Genomic DNA, 19,226 nt, shown 5'->3' with positions numbered 1-19,226 from the left:
CTGGGTGGCTCAGGCAGTTAAGTGTCTGACTCTTAATTTCAGCTCAGGTCATGATCTCAAGGTTTGTGGAATGCAGTCCTGCATCAGGCTCCCTGGTGACAGCACAGAGCCTGCTTGGGATTCTCTCTCTCTCCCTCTCTCACTTTTTTGTTAAGCTTATTTACTTGAGAGAGAGAGAGACCAGGGAAGGAGCAGAGAGTGAGAGAGAGAGAGAGAGAGAGAGAGAGAGAAAGACAGAGAATCTGAAGCAGGCTCCATGATGTCAGTGCAGAGCCTGATGTGGGACTGGAACCCATTAATCTTGAGATCATGACCTGAGCCAAAGTCAGTCTGAGCCACCCAGGCACCCCTGGAATTCTCTCTCCCTCTCCTTCTGCTCCTCCCCTGCTCAAGCTCTCTCTCTCACACACAAATTAAAAAAAAAAATGACACTGAGACACTATTTTTTAAGAACACATAAATTGAGTTCCTGGGGCCAAGGTTCACTTGCAATACTTTTTTTTTTTTAATGATTTATGTTTTTGAGAGAGAGAGAGAGAAATCATGCACACAAGTGGGGAAAGGGCAGAGGGAGAGGGGGACGACAGAAGATCCAAACCAGGCTCCACGCTGACAGCAGCAAGCCCGACACGGGGCTCAAACTCATGAACTGCAAAATCATGATCTGAGCCGAAGTCAGAGGCTCAACCCACTAAGCCACACAGGTGCCCCCACTTGCAATACTTTTAACATTATATGAATCTCTAGATAGGGTATTCTCAGCCTACTCCCGCATAACCACTTTTGTGCCCTGAAAATGTCACAAAAGAGTCAGCAGCAAAGAGAGGCAAATATGGACTTTGCAAGAATGATGCCTTAATATACTGCAGCCAGTAATGTTCTTTATTTAAACTTAGCTTGGTATTTTTGACCCGCTTTATATTTCCTGAGCTGGGTCATATAATCATGTTGTCTCTGCATAATTTAGGGTTTAGAAAAGAAGCATGACAATTCTGAGAAATACAGAAGTCCAAAGAATAAAGAGATCTTACGTGCCAGTATCTACAAGATAGGCTGCCTGTCTCCTAGCAACCTGGAAATGTGGAATTTGATCATCCCACACCAGGGGAAGAGATAACAGAGCAAAGAAATTCCAACGGTCTCAGAAACCCCCATTTTCTCTTTGGTGAGGATAAAAAAAAACAAACATTTCCAAGTAAAGTTTTTGCTCCATTAAAATTCACCACTTTCGGGGCTCCTGGGTGGCTCAGTTGGTTGGGCATCCAACTTCAACTCAGGTCATGATCTCACGGTCCATGAGTTTGAGCCCCGCATTGGGCTCTGTGCTGACAGCTCAGAGCCTGGATGGAGCCTGCCTCAGATTCTGTGTCTCTTCGGTCTCTCTCTGCCCCTCCTCCATTAGGGTTGTCTCTCTCTCTCTCTCTCTCTCTCAAAAATAAACACTAGAAAATATTTTTAATTAAAAAAATTCATCACTTTAGAATCATGTACTAATACTATTTCCAACCAAAAACAAAAATGACAAAAAACACCCACTATGACTATGGAGGCTCCACACTCTGGGATGAACCCAGGACCTCACTGTTTAGGCTTCCCAACACTGGCTTATTTTCTATGTGCTGGTCTTAAGTTTAGGCTCCATCAAGAAATGTGTTTAAAATAAAATACTACTGGGTGGAAAAAAAGAGAGGTAACCACCTGCAAGAAGTATTTAGTGACCACCATCAGTGTGAAGAATAACTTGGTAAACAACAGAATCCCTAAGTATATATGTTTTTACACTTTGCGGGATATCTATGGCCATTAATGTGGCTCTGCCAACAAACAAATCGGGGCTGGGATACACACCAGAACTGTAGCGGGGCATATCTATAAGGCTATCAAGTTGGTTACTTGGTTCCAAAATGTGTTTTCAACGTTCCTCTTTTCTGTCCCTGGGAATCTTTCCTGCACAGCCATCCCTGCAACATCCCTGAGGCTCAGGGATCTTCAGAGATCCCTCCTGAGACCCTCTGAGAGAATAAGGGTCATAGTCACTTTGGGCCTAGTGTTAGAAAGATGCCCAGTCTCTTTTATGAACAAGGTCAGTGGGAACCTAAGCCCAACCTGTCACAGAATCCTGGTTGTAGGGGATACAGACAGGCACGCAGGTTTGGAAAGCAGTGGCACCTTTGGCTCTCTCCCTACTATGCTATTCCGTGTGGTGGGTAGGGGGATCCTCCGATTGTGTGTCTATGACAGATAATAAATACCTGTTGGGACTGATTCTTTTCTTGACAATTCTGATCAATTTCACTTATCTCTAAATAAGATTTAAATGGCATTTTTTTTCCAAATAGAATTATACAATTACCTATGCATGCCATATAAAGTATTGAGTTTAGTACAAAACTACCTAAAACCACCCAGGTCTCCAGCCCTGAGAGAGGAATAATCCAATCATCTGAAAATCCGGTGGCCTTTCTCTTTCCACCGCCCCTCATCCGCTCCATTGTGCCCTGGCTCCCACTTTCCTTATTACCCATGTTCCACTGCATACTCTAAGCAGACTCTGTCATGGGTCCCTAAAAGGACCCTAAAACTCTTCTACGTTCCCACTTTGCATATCACAATTTGCTGTGGTACCTCTTGGCCTTGATCACTTTCTATTTTTTTAATATGTACCTACAAATAGATGCTAATAATGTTTTGTCCTCCAGATTCAGCCAGTGAAATACAGCACATCTAACATAAAGGCTGTGATGACTCCTTACTACATTCCACTGTGTCCTATCTATACTGTTGCTATGAGAAAGAAATACATGGTATTTTACCTAAACAACAGTTTAAGGAATCTCCCATACAGAAATCATACACAGCTGTAGTTCTAAGAGAAGCAAACTTGAATTTAACAAGTGTTTTTATTAATGTTTTAAAAAAAATTTTTTTTTAATGTTTATTTTTACTTTTGAGAGAGACAGACAGATAGCACACACGAGTGGGGAAGGGGCAGAGAGACAGGCAAACACAGAATCTGAAGCAGGCTCCAGGCTCCGAGCTGTCAGCACAGAGCCCTACGTGGGGCTCAAACCCACAAACTGTGAGATCATGACCTGACCCAAACTTGGATGCTCAACCAACTGAGCCACCCAGGCGTTCCAATGTTTATTTATTTTTGAGAGAGAGAGAGAGACAGAGTGCTAGCAGGGGAGGGACAGAGAGAGGAGGAGACACAGAATCTGAAAAGAGGCTCCAGGCGCCAAGCTGTTAGCACAGCTGGACACGCAGCTGGAACTCATGAGCTGTGAGATCATGACCTGAGTTGAAGTCAGACGCTTAACTAACTGAGCCACTAAGGTGCCCCTCTCTTATTTTAATGGGTAAAGTTGTTCCAACAGTTCACAGATTGGGGCACTCATTTATTCACTTGATGAGTTCCACTGTGTGCCAGACATGAGGAATATAGTGGGAAACAAGGCAGATGCAATGAGGACCTCCTCGAGCTCACATTCTAGTGAGGAAACCCAGCATAAAAGGGACTCCAGTGAAGTGAGTGTTGCAGTGAAGTCCAGGGTACCATGGGAGTTAGATGATAGGGACCTATGGGGCCTAAGAGACAGGAAGACTTCCTGGAAGTGGAATTTATATTCCTAATGAGTAGGGAAAAGAAGATACTTTAAAGACACTTACACCCTGCAGGTTTAAATTCTTATTGAGTTCACACCCCAGCAAAAAGGCCTCATCACTCCTCTCCCCCTGAGTCGTTCTAAAGATGGTCTTCCATTGAAAAATGAGCTGGGGTTATTTATTTATTGCGGGGGGGGGGGGGGGTAGACAGAGAGAGAGAGCGAGAATCCAAAGCAGTGGAGCCCAAGACGGGGCTTGATCTCACGAACAGTGAGATCATGACCTGAGCTGAAATCAAGAGTCTGATGCTTAACTGACTGAGCCACCCAAGCAACCTGAAATGAGCTGTTTTTAAGCAACAGCAGAGTCAGAGCTATGATTAGGCCTAAGTAAGGGGCAACATTCACAAATGTACTGGATGGCAGTACCTAAAGGCACTTAAACATCATTCTTCGGGGGGGGTGCCTTGGTGGGTCAGTTGGTTAAGCATCCGACTTCAGATCAAGTCATGATCTCACACTTCTGAGTTCAGGACCCACATCGGGCTTTGTGCTGACAGCTCAGAGCCTGGAGCCTGCTTTGAATTCTGTATCTCCCTCTCTCTCTGCCCATTTCCCACTCATGCTCTGTCTCTCTCTCTCTCTCTCTCTCAAAAATAAACATTAAAAAAAAATCTTTTTTAAAAAGTCATTCTTGGTTTCTATTTACTATGGATGGAAAAACAAAAAACCCTACAAAAGACCCAAAAAGCCTTAAACATGACAAAATGTACCAAAATATACCTCATAATTCACACAAACACAACAAGCATGTGGAAAATAATGCTGAACTAGCCAAGAAACCCATAATGTTACAAGTATTCGCACCACTCATTTTTTTTCTCTTAGTTGGGTCCTATTTAAACAGCATGAAAATTCCTTTATGTTTTAAATCCCTTTTTTAGTTATTAACAGTAAGTCTCAGAAAACCCTGGATCAATGCCTAAATCCTAGCTTTAAATGTTACTTACTATTTCTAATTTTAGAGCTAAATCCTAGATCTTTTACCTTATAATGCAATTTTTAAACCTCTCATTACCAGCCCACTACTTCTGCATACTCTAAATCCTACCAGATGAGACAGTATAATTAACAGAAAATAAATAAGCACATTTCTTTAGGTAAACAACTGAGTATGCATTTTACTCTGTTATTCAGAAATAGCCAAAGTTTGTGGGGTGCCTGGGTTCCTCAGTCGGTTGAGTGCCCAACTTCGGCTCAGGTCATGATCTCGAGGTTCGTGGGTTCAGGCCCTGTGTTGGGCTGTCTGCTGTCAGCACAGAGCCAGCTTCAGAGGCTCTGTCCCCCACTCTTTCTGCCCCTCCCCTATTGGTTCTTTCTCTCATTCTTTCTCTCTTTCTCTGTCTCAAAAATAAATAAATAAACTTAAAAAAAAATAAATAGCCAAAGTTTGTGAGGACTAGGAATTTTCTACTGTACATAGTCTTAGATTTTTAATTGTATACTGACTATAAACTTTATTGTTCTAACATCAACAAACTCTTTATATTCAAGAACAATTCCCTATTATATTGCTAGTAATTAGGGGATGACATTTAAAATAAGGTAAATACTTCTGATAAGGAGAAACCTGCCAATAAAAAAATCCAATTTAAAAACTAGCACAGAGGCACCTGGGTGGCTCACTTGGTAGAACATGCAACTCTTGATCTTGGGGTCATGAATTTGAGTCTCATGTTGGGTGTAGAGATTACTTTAAAATAATAAACAAATAGGCAAAGACTTTAAAATTTATTTTTAAGTTTATTTATTGATTTTGAGAGAGACAGAAAGTGCATGCGAGTGAGGGAGGGGCGGGGGGGGGGGAGAGAGAGAGAGAGAGAGAGAGAGAGAGAGAGAGAGGGAATCCCAAGCAGGCTATGTACCACTACTGCAAAGGCCAACGCAGGACTTGAACTCCTGAACCATGAGATCATGACCTGAGATGAACAGGACACTTAACGAACTGAGCCACCCAGGCGCCCCAGGCAAAGACTTGTAATACACATTTCTCCAAATAAGATACACAAATGAGCAGTGTACACAAGATGCTGAACATCATTAGTCATCACAGAAATGCAAAATCATACCAAGAGATACTACTTCTAACCCACTAGTATGGCTATAAAAAAATAAAAAAGGAAAGTAACAAGTGTTGTTGAGTACGTAGAGAAATTGGAACCCTCATACACTGCCAATAGGAATGTAAAACGGTGCAACTGTGGAAAAGTTTGGCAGTTCCTCCAAAAAAGGTTAAACAGAGTTATAAAAAGATCCAGCAATTCCACTCCTAAGTATATGCCCAAGAGAACCAAGAGCACAGTTTCACAGAAAAACTTGTACATGAATATTCATGGCAGGACTACTTACAATAGCCAAAATGCTCATCAACTGATGAGCGGATAAACAAAACAGGGTATATCCCCCTTCCAAAAAAGTACTGATGATGAGGGAAACAAAAGCAAGAGAGATGTAGCTTAAATTAAATCTCCTTACAGCTTGCAGCCCACTGACAGACACCTGAAACGTGCAGAGCGTGACCTTCCTCAAGGAACTCATGGCTCCCTTAGTGCCTTAATGTTTTTTATTAAAAACTAAAAGTAATTTTATTTTTTATTTTTTTAATGTTTATTTTTATTTTTGAGACAGAGAGAGACAGAGCATGAACGGGGAAGGGGCAGACAGAGAGGGAGACACAGAATCGGAAGCAGGCTCCAGGCTCTGAGCCATCAGCCCAGAGCCCGATGCGGGGTTCGAACTCACGGACCGCGAGATCGTGACCTGAGCTGAAGTCGGACGCTTACCAACTGAGCCACCCAGGAGCCCCTAAAAGTAATTTTATCTTAATAGCAGCTAGCCCCTCAAGTTCTTAAAAGTCCTGCTTCCAAAATTCCTTAGAAACCTACTTTATCTCTACCCATCTTCCTCCACAAACTTAAAAATATATATAATCACTCACTCCTCACAATTCCAGGGCAGCTCTTTCTGCCCCCAGGTCCTGTCCCCCTACTATAATAAAATCACCTTTTTGCACCAAAAAAAGAGAAAGGTCTCAAGAATTCTTTCTTAGCCGTTTGCTCACAAACCCCACTTCATAATTTCATCATTGATACATGCCAGAATGCAGAGGAATCTTGAAAACAATATGCTAAGTGAAAGAAACCACTCACAAAAGACCACATATTTTATGATTCCCTTTATATAAAATGTCCAGAAACAGCAAATCCAAGAGAGACAAAGATTAGTAGTTGCCAGGGGCTAGGGAAGGGAAGAAGGGGGAGTAAGTGACTGCTAACGGAAACTGCCAGGTTTCTTTTTGGGTGATAAAAATGTTCTGCAGTTAGATAGTGATAATGGTTTCAAACCTTGTGAATATAGTCAACATCCATGAACTGTATACTTTAAAAAGGTGAATTTTGTGGTATGTGAATTACATCTCAAAATAAAGTATTCTCTAATTTTGAAAAGGCAAACTTATATAATGTAAATTTTGTTTAAAACAAAACTGAAGGGGCACCTGGGTGGCTCAGTCGGTTGGGCATATGACTTTGGCTTCGGTTGTGATCTCACAGTTTGTAAGTTGGATCCCCACATGGGGCTCTGTTGTCAGCACAGAGCCGGCTTTGGATTCTATGTCCCCCTCTCTCTCTGTACCTCGCCTGCTTGTGCTCTCTCAAAAATAAATAAACATTAAAAAAAAAACTCTTTAAAAAAATGAAACAAAACTGAAGAGCACTCTGCACACCCACTGGTCTGTTCTTGCACCGGTCCTTCTGCCCACACTGCCACCAATACTCCCACCAAGAGGGAGATCTTGCACTTTGCAGACAGGCCAGGGCAGCAACCACATCTGCACCAAGTTCTGGAAGGTGATCAGCAACGAGCCTGGCACGGACCTTACCGGCACTTACCACAGCCACCTCGACCTGCAGCTGGAGCAAATTTACATGTATTACCAAGGTGGCAAGTACGTGCCCCACACTACGCTCACTGACCTGGGAGCCCGGTACCACGGACTGCGTGTGCTCCAGGCCCTCCCGGCAAATCTTTAGGCCAGATAACTCCATCTTAGGTCAGAGTGGTGCTGAGAACAACTGGGTCCAGGGCCCTACATGCACTGTGCAGAGCTGGCCGACTGGGTGCTGGATGTCGTGAGGAAGGAGCTGAGAGCTGTGATTGCCTGCAGTGCTTCCAGCTGACCCACTCCCTGGGTTGGGGAGGGGGGAACCGGGTCTGGGATGGGTACCCTCCTCATCAGCAAGATATGGGAGGAGTGTCCCGAAAGGATCACGAACACATTCAGCGTGGTGCCCTCAGTCAAGGTGTTGGACAGATGGCAGAACCCTACAATGCCACCCTCTGGGTCCACCCGGCTGGTAGAAAACACAGATGAAACTTACTGCACCGATAACGAGGCCTTGCTTCTGCTTCTGTGACATCTGCTTCAGAACCCTAAAACTGACCACACCCACCTACAGGGACCTCAACCACCTGGTGTCAACCACCATGGGGGGGGGGGGGTCACCACCTGCCTGCACTTTCCTGGCCAGCTCAGTGCTGACTCCACACACTGGCTGTCAACATGGTGCCCTTCCCCCACCGGTACTTCTTCAGTGCAGTGGGACTTTGCCTCACTGACCATCCAAGGCAGCCACGGTACTGGGCCCTGATGGTGCCAGACCTCACTCGGCAGCCGTTCGATGCCAAGAACATGATGACCACCTGGGACCTCCTCCACAGCCACTACCTGACTGTGACCCTAGTGTTGAAGGGCCACATGTCCATAAAGGAAGGTGGATGAACATACACTTAACATCCAAAACAAGAACAGCAACTACTTTGTGGAGTGGGATCTCCAATAATATAAAATCAGCTGTGCCACCCCACCCTGTGGGGGGGGGGGTGCTAAAAATGTCTGCCACCTTCATCAGCAATAGCACATCCATTGACGAGCTGTTCATATGTATCTCAGAGCAGTTCACAGCCTTGTTCTGGCATAAGCCCTTCCCGCACTGGTAAACAGGTAAAGGTTTGGATGAGATGGACTTTACCAAGCAGAGAGCACCATGAGTGACCTGGTGTCTGAGTACCAGGACAGCACAGTCAAGGAGGAAGGTGAGTTTGAAGAGGAGGCAGAGGAAGAGGTGGCCCAGAGCTGATACCCAATAAAACATGGACGCTGTGTGAACTCTGTATTCACTCGTAACCAGTTCTCTAAAAGCTACATCTCTGTGTGTAGCCATGTCTCTTGCTCTTTTTCCTGCTGTGATCTCATATGCTGTACAAACACCACCATTAAAGCATTTTCATAGTGGGGGGGGGGGGGGCTGAAAATTAACTGCTCCAAATCATCATTCTCTTACTAAATCAATGTCTATGCTCATAAATGGGAGAGAATGGTCCTGTTCCCATCAGTATCCTCAGATCTCAACATGGAACATGTACTTGCGAACAGACAAAAATAAAGAAAAGTAACACAGTAAATTACAAACTAATTGTAGTAAAAAAAAAAAAAATTCTTAAATGTTCTCCCCTCCTGATAAGAAAAATATTAGGATCAAGAAATCACATCGGTTTGGGATGGCTGGCTGGCACAGTCAGTAGAGGATGCAATTCTTGACCTCAGGGTCATGAGTTCAAGCCCCACATTGCGTGTAGAGATTACTTAAAAATAAAATCTTAAAAAAAAACCCAAAACAGTTTGGCTAACAACCTATTTTAAGAGCTGAGAATGGATAGCATTAATTTATTTTTTTCTACTTCAAAAGTTTCCCCAAAGATAATTTTAAAAATAAACCACCAGAATTAGATTATCCCCAATACTATGTCTCATGTCAGAAGGAAAAAATAAATGCAAATCTTAATACCATAATAAAAACACAATTAAAAGTCAAAATTCACCAAAGCAAAAGAAGAGTAATCAGAATAATGCCTTAAAAAGTCAATGCAATAACAGAGGAAAAGAAAACTAATACCACAGTAAATCCCCTTAGAAAGGCCATCAGTTCATAAAGTTTTTCACTTAAAGATTTTTGTGATGGGGATGCGTGGGTGGCTCAGTCATTTAAGCATACAAATTTTGGTTTCAGCTCAGGTCACAATCTCACAGTTCATGAGTTCAAGCCCCACATCAGGCTCTGTGCTGACAGTGTGGAGACTGCTGAGATTCTTTCTCCCCTCTCTCTTTACTCCTTCCCCGTTCATGATCTCACTCTCTCTCTCTGTTTCTCAAAAATAAATAGGGCACATGGGTGGCTCAGTCATTAAGCATCTGGCTTCAGCTCAAGTCCTGATCTCGTGGTTCATGAATTCGAGTCTCACATTGGGCTCTGTGCTGACAGCTCAGAGCCTGGAGCCTGCTTCAGATTCTGTCTGTCTGTCTGTCTGTCTGTCTCTGTCTCTCTCTCTCTCAAAAATAATAAAAACATTTAGAAAATTTAAAAATAAATAAACATTAAAAAAATAAAGATTTCTGTGATGATCACTATTACATATATAAATACAACTGATGAATAAAATTTGGACTGGAAGGAGAGAAAATACTTTCTGTATTTATGCTAGTCCTTAGAAATGAGAGCAAATATTATGAACTAGAATATAACAACTTGTGCTTTCTTCTTTCTTCACCTGATATGCAAGTAACAAGGAATACCATCCAGAGAGATAAGAGGAAGGCAAGATAGTAGCCACTCACCTCCAACTTCAACCTTCCTAAGAAGCCAAGGTGCTAGGAGAAATCACTCTTCAGGACATCTGGGGGGCTCAGCTGGTTAAGTGTCTGACTCATGGTTCTTGAACTGAGTTCTGCCCCACTTTCGGCTCTATGCTGACAGCACAGAGCCTGCTTAGGATTCTCTCTCTCCCTCTCCCTCCGCCCCTCCCCTGCTCAAGCTCTCTCCCTCCCTCCCTCTCTCTCTCTCTCAAAAAAATAATAATAATAATAATAATAAACTTAAAAAAAAGAAATCACTCCTCATCCACAGAGATACTAAATTAGCCAACTATGGCTATGATAGTAGCACTGTGAGATTTTTGGGTGGGACTAGAAAATTGTGATCAACCTGCCAACCTCTGGGATCCATGTCTTATGCTCAAGTATTTCCACCACTGATAGCATCACCAAGACAGCATCTAGTAAATGGTGCCTGGTGCTTTCTGGCACTTACCTTCAACAAAATCTGTAGCCAAGAGCCTTCCAAGTTAATGATAAGCCCCACCCTCCCCATGCTTCATGATTTTATAAAGACTGGGGAAACAAGGAGGGACAACCATGCAACATTTTCAAATAGGTCTCTGTGCCTCTTTTAAGAAGTAGCAACCAAACTATTTACTAACAATGTGTCCTCAATAACATCCTGAGTCCTACCTCTTCTCCATTTCTTACTTCCTTAGAAAACTCAGGCTTCAGAGCTCTAGGGCCTACTTGGAAAAGTAATTAAAATTCCTGGCAAAGATAAGTTGAGATGGACAGTAAGCACTTGGCTTAGTCCCCTTGCTTTTGACAGGATGATAGAAACCATTCATCTTTTGTGTACAGAATAATCAACGTAAAAATAGTAGCTAGACCAGACTCACTTTTAAATAATTTATATCAAATCTAGTCCATAATTTCAATGCAAAAGTGGTGAATACTGCTCATGCTTTTATTTCTAAACCCGTATGTTGTATTTAAGACATGTGACAGCTCTAAAACACCAACATGGAAGCAAAAATGAACTCCTAATTATTCACCACTTAAAACTGTACATTAAGCAATGCCTTAAAAAAAAAAGTTGTCCCAACAGAACATGGAATACAACTGACATCTATTCAAGTAGGCTTTTTTAAAAAAAATGTTTATTTATTTTTCAGAGAGAGAGAGAGATGGATCATGAGCACAGGAGGGGCAGAGAGAGACAGAGACTCCCAAGCAGGCTCCATGTTGTCAGTGCAGAGCCCAAGAGGGGGCTCAAACTCACGAAATCTAACAATATATTTAATTAGTTTGATTTGTATAACTTTCTGTAAAACAGCTCAACCACACAGGAGTACTGAAACTGTAAGCACTATTACGGCACCTGACCATCTCGGTCAGCAAGAGCATGAGGCTCCTGGGCTCGGGACCGTGAGTTCAAGCCCCATGTTGGGTGTAGACATTACTTAAATAAATAAACTTTAAAAAAATAAAAAATAAAATGCAAACACTATTAATGTAGACATAAAACCTAGAGTATAATCAAACGTAAATATATTGTGATTCAAGCTTTCTGTTCTATTACCTTTTCTTCTGCCATAGCCCACAACAACCTTCCTCATGGAGAGTCAGAAATTTAAATATCTCACTCAATAAAATTTTATCAAGCACTAATACATGCCAGGATCACATCAATTTTTGATTATTGTCCCCTTAATGCTCCTGAAAGAACATTTCCATTTTTTCCATTTACTAGGAAGACTATTAGTTTAAGTTGTAATAATAACTTTGGAGGTTAAAAAGTTAATTTGATGAGATGTGTTTAAGGATGCTTTATGTATAACTATGAAGACCAAGATCTGTCAGCAAGGATGAAAAAACTTTTTCATTAAATCTACCGACAGAAGCACTATTCCTATATACCATTATATTAAAATAAAATACCAAAGGAAGTAGTTTTTTAGGTCTAGCAACTGGTTTCTTCTGGGCTCTACCTTTTTGTGTGTATGTCAATATTCTCTAACCGATGATTAGCTTAGTGTTTGGGGCATCACAGGGGATGGCATATTTTTATCAGCAATTTCCTATAGAAGTGGTACACATCGATCCTACTGCTGTTCTTCAAAAGCAGACTACCAATTTCTTCCTTTATCGTTAGCTTTTTTGTGTCCAAAGACATAAAGAAGTTCACCCACATTTGCTTCTCATATTAACTTTTATTCACTCAAAAGACACGATTAAGAAAATGAAGACAACCCAGAGTGGCAGAAGATGTATTTTTCAGACAAAAGACTCATAACCAGCACACATACAGAGTTTCTAAAAAACAAGAAAAAGGAAAAACAAAGAAAAAGGAAATCACCCAACTGAAACATGGTTTAAAAACTTCAAGAGACAGTTCCAAAAGAAGTTATCCAAATGGCCACTAAACTTATTAAGAAGTGCTCCATTGTATTAGTCATACAGAAATGCAAATTAAAACCATAGACGATAGTTAAAATACAAAAGCAGAAAACACCAAATGCTGATGAGGACATATGACAACCAAACTCTCAAATTGGGACTATAAATCTGTACAACCACTTTAGGAAACTGTTCAGCAATTATCTTATTTTTTTAATGTTTATTCATTTTTTGAGAGAAAGAGAAAGAGCGCATGCGAGTCGGGGAGGGGCAGAGAGAGAGGGAGACACAGAATCCAAAGCAGGCTCCAGGCTCTGAGCTGTCAGCACACAGCCCTACGCGGGGCTAGAACCCACAAACCGTGAGATCATGACGTGAGCTGAAGTCACCTGTGACCAAGGCAATTACCTATTAAAGATGAATCTGTATATACTCTACAACCCAGCAATTCTACTCTAGTTATATATCTAACAGAAACACATATGTTCACCAAAAGACATACCAGGACGTTTAAAACAACATTACTGTTGTTTTAATTTAACTGTCTAAATGCCCATCAATAGCAGAATAGATAACTAAATTGTGGGATCTCCATACAGTGGAATACTACACAGCCATGTGAATAAACTATGACAACATACAATGCATGGGTGAATCTCACAAAAATAATGTTGAGCAAAGGAAGCCAGAAACAATAGCATTTACTGTATGATTATATTAAATAAAGATCAAAACCAAGCAAATCTAACATGCCAGTCAATGCAGAGGAGGTAACTGGAAGGGTACGTGAAGGGGGCTTTTCAAGTGCTGATAATGTCATTTCTTGATCTGGGTACTAGTTAAAAGTGCACGTTCAACTTGTGAAAATTCACTAAGCTGTGCATTTATGATCTGTGCATTTTTCTGCATGTAAATTATACTTCAATAACAATTCAGGAAGGGGAAAAAAGGAGACTAGCAAAGTATCCATGACACAGATGGGGACCTCTGCATGGTTTATCTCTATATTCACCGTAGCATTTAACACCGAGTGGCACATCACAGGTACCTTATCAGCACATGTTACCTAAAGCAGGATGGAGGTGTAGTTTTAACATAAATCTACCTAAAGAAATGGCAGCTTATCTTAATGCCCTCTTAACCGACCAGTTCACATGTACCTAAAATATTCACATTACTTTACAATCACCAAATAAATGTACAGATGAGGCATGGAGCCACATGCAGATGAGTGCTGAACTGTGGAAGGGACAGTGATGACAGGTCCGTGAGTAACCAGCAGCAGGTAGCATCCCTATCACTACTTAGCACCAGGAGCACATAAAACATGGAGAAAACTGATGAGAAACCAGGCTTTCTAAAGCAACAAAGACAAAAGTTATTCTCTCTTACTGGCTAGTCTAAAAGCAAGGAGGTATGACACACACACACAAAAAAACCTTCCAAAAAGGACTGCCAACTCACAGGTATTTGATTTATTTGCAGGCTTTATAACCTTATGCATTACATGTATTCCTTTTGTATGTACCGTGTTTCATAATAAAAATTAAAAGAAAATTGTGATTCTATAATTACCAATTTTAAAAAGAAATAGGAACAAAAGTGCAAGAAACACAAAGGAGAAACTGGCATCTTCAACCTTCAACTCCTGAGAAATAAGAAATGTGTAACATTTAGTATTCCACCTATAACACTTAGCATACTGTACTAGGTACAAAGAGGTATTCAATAAATGTTTGTGGTACAAGTGAAGGAAAATTGGTATTTTAATCACACTAACTCCTAGACTGTTTTTTTCTTCTGAAAACAACTCGCATAGCAAGAAATGGAATATTCTACATTAAGAAGACAGTAAAGTCAAATGTCCACACACTAAAAGTGACAGACAAGCCTACAACTCAGGCACTAGCTCTGACTACAGCCTGCTTGGCCCTGCTGGCCCCAGGAGCTACGAGAGCTCTCTCAGGCTGAGTTCCAAAGCTATGCTTGCTTTTTACTATATTATTATGATTATGCCTAGACTAGAGCATGCAAGGGCACAGATTAGGGATGGCAAAAGGTGTTCAACAGAGTCTGCCTAAACTTAGGCTTGGTCATGAGGTCCTCTTTTCCTCCAAGAACAATCAGAGCCAAGATAGAGAGATGCATTAAGCATCTCCTATCTTTCCCTCCACCTCATAATCCCAGAAAGTTCCATCATGCAAGTGTTTTAACTGCTAGAATAATGTAACACCACTCAATGTGTTAACAAGTCTGGCCATGATTGGTGTGGGGTAGAGGACACAACAGTGAATGTGACTGCTGTTTTTAACCTAAGTATGTAGTTCATCAAAGAAAAGACCATCAAAAGAAGTAACTGCAATTTTAATATTCTACTTAATGATTAAACACACACATTTACTCCATAAATAATCCTTTAGTAAATGTAAATGTTAATGTAATGTCAGTAAAGTTTTGTTAATTTTAAGTCAAAAAATATATAGAGACAAGTACCAGGAGAGGAAGCAGCAATAAAATCCCAAAAGCCAGAAGCAAGAGGAAAGGTGACAACTACCACAGCGGACCCAAGAGAAGTGAATCCTAAACCAGAAAGCAGAAGAGCGACATGTCTTGCACCATATCCTCAAAAGGCTCAAAAACTGGTGGCAGCAGTTACTGGTAGAAGTAGGAATGAAAATGAGATTTAAAAGCAGAAAGAAAGGTGACAGACTCAGCCCAGAGCCCAGTTCCAGGATCCCCACTAGAAGACTAGAGATTTTTTTTTTTCTGACCAGTGTAAAAGCACAGAGTTTTGGGCTGGAGACACACAGTTTGGGAGAAAGGGTAGCAAATCAGAAAAGAGTGATTGAGAGATTTATGTACCAAGTGTTGATATCTCCTAGCTTTCTCCGCACTTAGCTCCCTTCTTTTTTTTTTTTTAATGTTTATTTATTTTTGAGAGAGAAAGAGAGAGAGAGAGAGAGAGAGAATGAGCAGGAGAGGGACAGAGAGAGAGGGAGACACAGAATCCAAAGCAGGCTCCAGGCTCTGAGCTGTCAGCACAGAGCCCAACGCAAACCGTGTAATCATGACCTGAGCTTGAAGACTGAAGCTTAACCAACTGAGCCACCCAGGTGCCCCTCAGTTCCCTTTTTACTAGCAGTCAGGCCTATTCTCTGGGGGAAACTAAGCAGCCCAGAAGAAGAGACCTAAAGACGTCCACTCAAAGAAACAGTCTAGTCAGATTCAACAAGAAGCTCCATCAAACAAACATCCTGAGCTTTTTGAGGTGCCTGGGTGGCTCAGTCAGTTGAGCATCTGACTCTTGATCTCGGCTCAGGTCACGATCTCACGGTTCTTTCTAAGTTTGGGCCTCGCATTAGGCTCTGCACCAACAGTGCGGAGCCTACTTGGGACTCTCTTTCTCACTCAAAATAAAAAAACATCATTTTAAAAAACAGATATTGAAAATACTGCAAGGAGTTAGAATCTAAGAAACGTGTTTAAATTTACCAAAACTGATAAACATGAGCTTCCAGACCAAAAGGGCCTTCTGAATGCCTGGTACAGTAGACAAAAGTAGATCTCAAGGTACAACACAGTGAAATTTAAGAGCAGTGGGGACAAAAAGCAGCTCTTAAAAGCTTCCAGGGTGAAAGAGATAGAGAGCTGGAGAAAGTAGGCAACATCTGAAGAATCAGACATCAAAAGTGGCTTCAGGCTTCCTAACGGCAACAGAACTTAGAAGGCACTAGAGTAAATGCCTTCAAAATTCTAAAGGAAAATGTTTCTGGACCAGAAGTCTAAGTGTGACAACAACATAAAACAGCCTTAGATGTGCAAAGTGTCAAAAAAAAAAAAAAAAGGAAGGGGGTGCTTAACTTCCCATGCATTCTTCCTCAGAAAGACACTGTAGGCTGTGTTCTAGGAAAATAAGGCAGTAAATGGAGAGAAAGAAAGAAGTGAATCAAGGAAAGGGGCTTCAATCAAAAAGTCTGGGAAAGGAAACCCCCGGAATAACAAGGAAACGGCAGACCTTGGGAGCAACCTTCCAGAATGGGTCAAATGGCCAGAAAAGATACCTCCCACCCTCAACAACAGCAATAAAATATCTGTTATGTTTGAACATATCAAAAAAGAAAAACAAAAACAAACAAACAAACAAACAAAAAACCTATGGAGAATATTAGGTCAAAGTCTGAGGATTAATTAGTGCTATTAGCAATTTCTGATATGTACATAGAAATTGAGCAAACAAAACAGTAATTACTTTATAAAATTTATTTCAATTCTAGTATAGTTAACATACAGTGTTATATTAGTTTCAAGGGTACAATGTAGTGATTTGGCACTTCCATGCATGACCTGGGGTGTTCATCCCAGCAAGTATGCTCCTTAATCCCCATCACCAATTTCACCCATCCCCCCACTCCCAAAATAATTACTAACTTCAGGGAAAATAAAGTACTATTCAGGCAAGGACAAGTAACCACAGTACAGTACATATTTCAGCCCTGAACAGTGTTTATTTTTTTCAATTACTGTAAATGCTGAATATTGATCTAACCACATAATGGACACAACTATATCAGAAAAGTGAGAAGAAAGGAAGCAGGAGGACATGCAGCTGTGGGAGGGTGGTAAAATAGAGATAAATCCTTACCTCCCATAGCAGTTAAGTCAAATTTTTTTTAAACACTGAAAACTGAAAAATCAAGAAGTAGCACACTTTAAAATGTTATGTAGCTACAAGGATAATAGCAAAACAGCAAAAGAAACAGTTAAAAGAGTTAAGACATAGGCAACTAAACAGGAGACTACTGTTTTTAGTAATAAGCATATGAGATCTATTTTACTCTAACCTATACGCCTATATATAACTTTGATATAAAAACTAAAAAAAAAAAAGTTTAAAACATAAGACATGATTACAAAATGTGTCACAAAAGGGGATTCTCACTGTGCTCAGGAGAAATTAACCTATTGGGGGAAGTACTCAAACCCCCTTTTGGACAGACTACCTAAACTAAGCTGGGGGCTAGGTAAGAGGAGGCCTCCAGACCAGAGGGTGATGCACTCTAGACCTGAAACATGTTCCCCATGGGAAACAAGTCATGAGACTCCATCCTTCCCCCAAATACTTGTCTCCCCCATCTACATCTTACTCATCCTTCAAGGCCAGGCTCAAGTTTCACCTTCTCAGAAGCTTCCTACCTAGAACCAGGTACTAGGTACTACTCTTCCACCTTAAAATGATGTCTTTTATCTGCTATCTCATTCTCTGAATTAAAGTAATTAGTATTACACCAATACCATAATACGTTCTCTTTAGTCACTCAATAGGCAAAAATATAGAGAAGAAAATAAAAACCACAATAATCCCATCTTTCAAATATCCTTCTAGCCATTTGGGTGAATATAAATAATCGAATAAGCTTTTCATTCACTGCATGGTGGAATTTTTCTTCATCATTAAATAACCTTTTATAATACCACTATAGTATCTGAAACCCAGTTTTTTAAAGGGAAAAAAAGTTCATTTCTCGAAGTAACTACAGCATTAACCAGGGACAATTAAATAATAATTAAAGTAATCTGCTAAGAAAAATACAAAATCAGGTTTAGAAGGTATGGCCTGATAATTGTTGAGATCCTTTTCAACACAATTACAGATTCTTACTTTAAATACTTTCACTGAAATGTGAAGTCAAACTTAAAATAGCATTTGTATTACATTAAACCTGACACATGAAGATATTTTAACCTTCCAAATAATAGTAGATGCTAACATAATAAGCCAACGATTACCTTTCACACCTCCCATAACTTTCTCCCCTTCTACTCAGCTGATCATTTTGGTCACAGCTGAAAGGTGGCAAGATGGCTGTGAAACTCACAATATCAAGTAACTGTGATCGCCTCACTTAACTCAGCCACCTGAAATAAAACTTGGCCAACACGCTTAAGACAATTAATGCTGCTACATACATGACTGAGTAGAACTGATTTTAACCACACCTTAAAATACTCTATCTGTGACAATTCAGTCACAGAAGGACAAAACTGCTGAAAACAACCTAGTATCAACCATCAATCACGTGTAAGATCCTCAAGGCTACAGATTACCCCCAAATCATTCTTCTTATCCTATTTCAAGAGTAACATGACAATTTCAAAATTTCTGAAAATGCTACTACTAAAAACAGTGAATAAGAATACTATAACTCGGGGCACCTGGGTGGCTCAGACAGTTAAGTGTCTGACTTCAGCTCAGGTCATGATCTCACAGTTTGGGAGTTCGAGCTCCGCGTTGGACTCTTGGCTGACAGCTCAGAGCTGGAGCCTGTTTCGGATTCCGTGTCTCCCTCTCTCTCTGCCCTCCCCTCCTTGTGCACTCTATCTTTCTCAAAAATAAATAAATATTAAAATAAGTTAAAAAAAAAAAGAATACTATAACTCAAAGAGCCAACTTCTTTAAAAAAAAAAAAAGCTCTAGAACTTTTAAAATTAGTAGCTTCTCACTTTTA

At 40.8% G+C, this 19,226-nt stretch overlaps 1 protein-coding gene and 1 pseudogene across 1 annotated transcript in view; one reads left to right on the top strand and one right to left on the bottom strand.

The window, feature by feature from the left end:
- Positions 1-19,226, bottom strand: part of NDFIP1 (Nedd4 family interacting protein 1) — a 55,613-nt gene that overhangs the window by 26,100 nt on the left and 10,287 nt on the right. The window lies entirely within an intron of this gene.
- On the top strand, positions 3,433-9,015 carry LOC106968215 (tubulin beta-4B chain-like; annotated as a pseudogene).

Source organism: Acinonyx jubatus, chromosome A1 (genome assembly GCF_027475565.1).
Source record: "Acinonyx jubatus isolate Ajub_Pintada_27869175 chromosome A1, VMU_Ajub_asm_v1.0, whole genome shotgun sequence".
Taxonomy (NCBI): domain Eukaryota; kingdom Metazoa; phylum Chordata; class Mammalia; order Carnivora; family Felidae; genus Acinonyx; species Acinonyx jubatus.
Note: the sequence above shows the minus strand (reverse complement) of the source record. Positions and strands in the feature narration are given on the sequence as shown.